A 7,600-nucleotide genomic window follows, 5' to 3' on the forward strand; every position below is an offset into this window, starting at 1 on the left:
GTCAGTGGCCCTTGCTTTCTTACGTTATAGAAAGTTGTGATTCATTTCCTATTTTAGAGCTAAGCTTGTCTGGGGTGCAACAGGCTCTCTTACTGAGAATATAGATTATTTCCTCAACATGCCTGTCCCTCTTTGTCCACTGACTTGGGAGTTATTCAGTCTCGTGAGAGCTTGTGGCTAAATTATGTGAAAGTTGGCACTGAGCTCACCCATCCTGTCAGAGGTCAGTGTATGTCTGTGTTAAGTTGCATGCATTTCCAATGCTTTACCAGTCCGCCTGGTACCAACTCATGCCTGCTCATGGAAGGTAGGAAAAGGTAGGGAGCACTTCAACTTACAGGCACAGGTAAGGACTTTCTGGAGACTCCAGTAGCATGGAAAATAAGACCAACAAACAGGATCTCATGAAGCTGGAAACTTCTGTACAGCATGGGAAATGGAAGCAAGTGAACAGGTAGCCAGCACAATGGGAGGCAGTATTTGCCAGATGCTCATCCAGCCGAAGATAGCTGTTGTCTTTTGTACACACTTAAATTGTTCCACTTTTGGCCCTTGGTGCTCCCCTAGCCTGGCTCCCAGATCTTTGCAGAAACCCATACCCTTTAACACAGTTTCTCATGTTGGGGTAACCCCAACCACCATAAAATTATTTTTGTTGCTACTTCATAACTAATTTTGCTACTGTTACAGATCATAATGTAAACATCTGATATTTCCAGTGGTTTCAGGTGACCCCTGCAGAAGGGTTGTTCAACGCTCAGGAGGTCGTGACCCACAGGTTGAGAATCACTGGTCTAGCGTGTACTATGACCTCCTTTGTTGACAAATTGCCACACCTCACACCTTCTGCCACAAAAGGAAGGTCAAAAGCTGTGATGTGTTCTCTTTGGAATTCAAATATCTCCTGTGGCTGATGGGACTGCGTAGGTCTACATATTGTGTGGCATGCAAGGCTACCGACTTCATGTGGAGCCCAGAGCTGTGGGCTCTGCAGTCTGTCCACAGGACAAGCTTGCTCAGCTCTGCAGATCAGAGGTTTGAATGGACAAGGATGTGGTGAGGTAGGTGGGTTATACAATTCCAGTGGGTGAGCTGTCATGTAGATCACTGTGACCCTTGAACCAAACCATGCCATTCGTGGCCAGACTCATCAAATCCTCCAAATGACTGCAGTAGAAGATGGGGTGGGATACATGGGTCAAGTCTGAGCAGGCCCAGAAAGCACCACCGCAAGAGGTAGATGACCCTGAGTCATGTCATTTACTCTCACATTGCTGCTTCCCAGGTAGCTCACATCATAGCCTCATGGTGAGGAGTCGCGATGGGGATGGAGATCCCATAATCCTCTGGGGGATGAACAAAAGCACCACATCCTGGGGTAGAGATGAGTTGACTCGAAGGGTGACCGTGCTTGAGACGGAGCTGGAGGACACCAGTGACAGGCAATCATCCAGTGGGTGGTAGCAAGCAGGAGAGGGTCTATCTAGGGAAGGAGGAAAGGATGGAAGCAAGGAGATGCATGTGCTCTGGGCAAATAGAAAGACCTGGTAGATGGGTCAGAGCAACCAGAGCAGGCAAGAGAGAAAGACTTGAAGCAATGAGGAAAAGGCAAGTAGATGGACCCCCATAGGAACAACCACTGGGCTTGCAAATTTCTGGTTCTATGTTTATTTCAGGCAAGACACTTAACAGCCAGAGGCTTGGCTGATTACCTCCAGTTCCAATCCAGAGCATGCATAGTGGGCCCCTGACTAAGTGGCACGTGGCAGGCTTAGCAGCCTCACTACAGACCTCGTAGTCTAAGTCCATCAAACCTCCTAACTGTCATTGTCAGGACCCTGTCTGCCTGCCTCCGATAACTACGTCATACCTGTGTCACCTGTAAGTCCGAGACTTGTCCTTATTACAATGACCAGCTCTTCACAAACACGAGTCTCTGGACAATGCCAACACTCTGAAGACAACTGAAAGCTTGCTTGGTCAAATCCGTTCCACAAACCTCTGCTTCAACCCAAGGACCTTCTTGGTTTCTCTCTACATATCACGATGCAAGGAAGCCTCGGTCCTGACAAAATGATGGGATGGCTTGTTGATGACTCAGGCTTTCTGCTGAGCTGGAAGTGCTCCAGACAGGCTGCTAATGGGCCTCACCCAGTGCTGGCACACGGGGCCCCATTAGTGAGAAGCCACAGTTGGATAGCCCAAGGTTGAAATAGAGTCATGTTGCACACTGTGGCTTCCAGAAATTCACAGTTAGAATGTGTGCTTCTGGTTTTGATAACAGCAGGCTCTCGGGCCCTGATGGCCAGGGGTGCAGCTTCCTCTGGGGACACCGTGTTTGCCAATTCAGAGCTCCGAGTACAGCATGTGCAGTTTGGACTCGTCATGCAGGCAAGCAAAGAGTCTTGTTACTGGGGCCCAGGCTTTTCCTGGTTGGGGTGGGAGGTGGGGTGAAGACTCTGAAGTCTGCACAATCCAGGTGAACATCTCTTAGTTTTTCTTGGCTGGTGCTGTCAATCTTCCCTTTCAGAAGGAGATCTACAGAAGGTCCCTCCTTCTAAGGTCCGAACAACAATCCAAGGCACGATTCCACCTCAGTTCACCCTGGGAAATCAATACATTTATTGGCCCTCTTTAAAGAACATGGATGAAAGCTCACTTACTGGGCTGTGGGTGATCTCCTCCTGCAAAAAGAGACCACATCACAAAGTGTTTACCCAGTAAGGATGAGCCCCCATAGTAAGATAAAGACAGACTCCTTCCTCTATCTTTCCTTTGGATGCTCTCTAGTCCCTTCCTGAAGTCACGTGCAAGCAGAGCGGTGTTGCATACAATAGGTGGTAGGGAGCAGCTGGATATTCAGGTGAGGGTCTTAACACCCTCGTTGTCTCCCTATTAGGGTATGGAAACTGCCAACAAGCCCAGCTGGGATGACCTTTGGCAAGCAGACGCAGACAAACTCCACAATATGGCGGTCGCTTCCCTCAGAGGATGATGTCAGCGAAGGGCAACCACAGTAATCATGACCCAGAAAGGGAAGTGGGGCTGTTCAGACCCTCAGACCCTCAGCAGTGGAGACTGTGTCTTCTACTAACTTGGTGTTGTGTGTTTTGAAGATGTTAGCTCAGCTGTTGCCTTGAGGCAGCCACCTGAGCAGAACTGACTGAGATGAGAGCCAGGGATGCATTGAAGGAGTGACCGAGGTCCCCGCACCAGACAGTCTTGGAACACCCCTCCCACCCCACTCCACTTGGCTTCACCTCATCAGTTATGACTGCAGTGAGGAAGATGTGGGGAGGGAGCCTTGGGAGAGGGCTCCACCCACTTTCGCCTGTCACCTCTGACCTCCAATAAGAGCCCATAGTGCCCCTTCGTGTGTACCTTGGAGCAACTCTGATGCTGTGGACACAGCAGGACCCCCCCCTTAACAAACACATATGGGCATTCCAGAAGTGTGTGGGTACCCAATGTGGGATGGAGGCTGAACAAAAATTCCTTTACTGTTTGGTTCTCAGGAAGCCAGTTCTAAAGAGCATCTGTGTATTCCTCCTGAGGGTGAATCCGATCAGGTCCCTCTTATCTGACTCCATGCTGGACTCAATATGGTCATTCCTCCTTCCTTTGTTTCTCTGTCTCCTCAGCTCTAGTCTCTGGGACCAGGACTCAGACCAAATACCTACACACCAGTCTTGGGGGCAAATTGTTCTCATAGCAGCGGGGTGGAGGGGAAGCTCAAGTGTAGACATGCTTACAGATGTGTTGATAAGTCACTTGCATAATGGGACCCAAAAGGACACTAGCTACAGGACAGCAAGGCTCTAATTGAGCTTCCTCTGTAGCTCCTTGCTTTTATTATCCTGTGTGCTCTGGACGAATTCAACACCAGGAAAACAGCATGAATATCTGATCCACGACTGTAATTTTCTATCCCTGATCTCGGAAGCTCTAGGCACTCACCTCCCTCTCCCCTGCCCCATATCCTAGTGGGCACATGGCACATTCAGGGTCCAAACCCAACACACTCTCTTCCATGCTTATCTTTCCCAGTGTTTCTCCTGGATGCTGATGTTGTCCCTCTTCCCTCTGGCAGTGGAGCCTTGCTTGAGTCTTCTCTCCCTTCTCTATGACCTCCTACCCAGGAGGTCTCTCCAGCTTGTCCCACCACTTCCACTTCTGTTGCTAGGAGAACATTCCTTATTTGTTGGAGGCAGGAGTGTGCCAGTCTGCAATATCTACCCATTTCCTCCCATATCATATTCACTATGTATCATTACCAACATTTTTGTTCTAAAACATCTCATACATTCATTCATTCATTCATTCATTCAACAATTAACTTTGGATTTCCCATCTATTCCTTCAACAGTGAAAATGCTTGGGTTTGCAGAATATTTCCAAGATGATCCACGTCTACTCCTTTGACATCTTGTTGGCTGCTTCTGCTTGCACACTGCAGCCCCACACAGCCATGCAGCATGAAGACTACGCCTCTCTGCTTCTCAGGTGCCTGTCTTGAAGCCATGTCACTGATCTCAAGTGGCGGGGAAGGAAGTTGGTTTCTAACCCTAGATATAGGAAGAGGACATCAATGGCAACGGAGTTTGATGGACACACATAGATGTACATGTCACTTTGCCTAGGATGGAGTAGACACTAAGCCTTATGATTTAAACAAAAGGATTTAGAGGGATTACTGGGAGAGCCATCCTTTGGCTTTAGATAGTCTGTGTTGGTGTTGGGCAGGTAGGTTCTGGGCTGTAAAAAGAAAGCCAAAGTCCCCTCCCCTGGGGAGAGGAATATCTGTTCACTTCTTCTGCATGTGAAACTTGCACCTCACACAGTCAGGTTGCCCTTTGACCTTCATTGACCTCGTCTCCCAGCACCTGGCTCTGACCTCCCATTTGTACTGTACCCATCATTGGCTTGGAGCTTTGGTTTTTTACCCATGATCCTCTAGTATTTGACCCTGCACCCTCTCGTGGTTCTTGCTCCAGAATTCCCATCAGTCAAAGAGGTCTTTTTTCTAACTGCAATCAGAACTTTGCTGGGTCCTCTTGCATCATGGAATAACTTGTCAAGGTACCTCACCCTCAGTTCTGGTTTTCTGAACCAACCCCTCTCCTGCTTTCTGCTGTCACTCTTAACTACTCCCACCATGCCTGGTCTCTCTTTGCTCTGTGACTAAGAGACGCCATGCCTCTGCTTGCTCCTCTGTGCCTGCTCTCCCCTAGCACCTTCTTTCTGTGTTCTACGCGTTATGTCTCTGTGCATAAGTTCCTTTCTTAGACGGAAGCCATCTTCAGTCCCTGGATGAGGATACAGAATCTATAACAGTGTTAGCCTTTACTTCTTGCATCATTTACACATGTGATGATTTATTTGCTGATCCACAGTGTACAAAAGCCTACTACCATGCCCGGTACATAGTAGGTGCTTACATGTGCTGAAAGAATGCGTTTTCTGTTGCCAGGGCACTGTGTTGATTTGTCTTAACCTGAGTTCTTTAGAAAGGGAAGTCTTGGACACACTTATACTGGACGGGGGGCGGGGAGAGGGCTCCACAGGGAGGTGAGACCCTAAGGGCAAGCCAGCAAGCAAGGAGGTAAATGCCAGATACATCAGTAAGCGGGCCACTACTGTGGGAGACTTGTATGTAAAGCCATGAGACCTATGGAGAAGCCATCAAAAATGTGACTTCGAATTGGCACTGTCGGGTGGCTGGCAGGAAGTATGTATGTACTGGTTCCTGTTTTCTGTTTCTTAGGGACTTCCCTGATTCCCCAATGTGGAGGTAACACTCTTGCTTTGTGCATTCATAGCCACCAAGAGACACCTTTGATTCCTCAGTCCTGGGCATAGCCAGAAACCAGAGGGTCACAGTAGCTATGAGACTTGTGAGCAAAGCTGAACAGGACACTGTCGGGTTGCACCTAGATGAAGGATGAACCTAGATGAAGCCTATCAGAGCCACGCAGGGTTGGCTGCCTCACTCCTGGATTAGGTACAGGACATCATTTATTGCATGGCTTGAACTGCTCAGATGTTTTGATACCTTATGTAATTGCTGGCTCCAGTTCTAAAGAAGTGATTTCACTGATTTATAAATCGAGATTCTCTCATTCCTTCTTGGATCAAGGGAGACTTAGTGCGGTCCAGGGCAGATTTCACTTACACCCTGGGGGCCAGATTCAGTCTCTGCAGATGTAAGGCTAGAAGGCTGTTGGGACGTACGACATGGTCACTGGAGTGAGCCATAGCTGGTATTCCCATCTTCTCTCCCCCTCTCCTATGGTATATTTTCTCACCCTTTAGAAGCATTTATATGGGTCTGAGTTGCTTGCCTGTGTGTAGGAGGGCATTGAATTTGTGTCCCTGAGGGGTCTGAGCCTTCAGCAGATTCACCCTTGTCAAATAATGAGAGAGTTTCAACCGCCCCCCTCCCCAGCCAGAACTACTCTTCACCAAGGAGGGCCTGGGTTCCAGGTATCCATCTTAACCACTATTGGGTACCACAGTAGTTCTTAGTGGTCATTGGGGCTGACTGACAGACCTTTGGGGCTCCCCAAATCCCTTCTCTGTGTTTCACAAGCTTAAGACTATTTCATAGCACCTAGAAAACCTTCCATCTACAGGACTGCAAATGCTTCCATTTCACCATGGTAGAAGCGGAATATAGCTCTCCACTGTTGGGGTGGGCTGACGGATTGACTTCCTTCCCTTGGGCATTTCAGAAAGAAGGAAAGCACAACTCCAACTCCACGGTAGACAAGCCTGGTAAACATCGCCTTGTCCCGGCTTACACGGTTAACATGAACTGTCACACGGTTAACATGAACTATGAGTCACTGAGATGGTAGTGTGCAGGGCACACGAGGGTGGAGCATTTGGTATGAAGGGCCCTTTGCCTTCGGTTCTTTCTTCCTAATGCCAGAAACTCAGCCTAATCAAGAGGGAACACCAGAAAGAAATCATCGTGGGACATCTTATCAAATCCATAGCCAGCATCTGTTGTTTTTAACTAAGTCTCTACATCGTTCTATTTTATCAATAAAGAAGTGGGAGCCAGATGTGGGGATGAAACTCTTCTGGCTCAGAGAAGCAGAGAAGGCACCCAGCTGCTTTCTTCTCTGCCGTCTTCCCAGCAAAAGAGCTTTCTCACATGACATCTCAAATAAAACCTCCTCAACCAGATGTCTCTACCTTCCCCTTCCTGTGCATCCCTCTGCCCATCCTCCTGACTGCCTCTTGCTCTCTATCACTTTTACTTCCTGTCAACTGGTTGCTTGATTGGTCTCTTGACCCAAGGTTGATTTTATCTCATCCTTTTCATAATATTCAAGCAGAAGGCTCTTGGATTAGGCGTGTGCCAGGGCTGAGCCACACCCAAGCTAGAAGCAGGTTTTTCCAGTAAATAACACAATCTCTGGGTTCATGGTATGATTAAATATCCCACAACAAGCTTCCTTCAAGACCTTCTAGATCCTAAAACCAAAAGAAGTCTCAGTGATGGACAGTGCCCTATGAGATGTAAAGACTAAGATGATGTGGTATCCTGGGTGGAAACCTGGAAGAGGAGAAGGCCATTAGGCAAAACTAAAAT

This window comes from Microtus ochrogaster, linkage group LG4, assembly GCF_000317375.1.
Source record: "Microtus ochrogaster isolate Prairie Vole_2 linkage group LG4, MicOch1.0, whole genome shotgun sequence".
In the NCBI taxonomy this organism is placed as follows: domain Eukaryota; kingdom Metazoa; phylum Chordata; class Mammalia; order Rodentia; family Cricetidae; genus Microtus; species Microtus ochrogaster.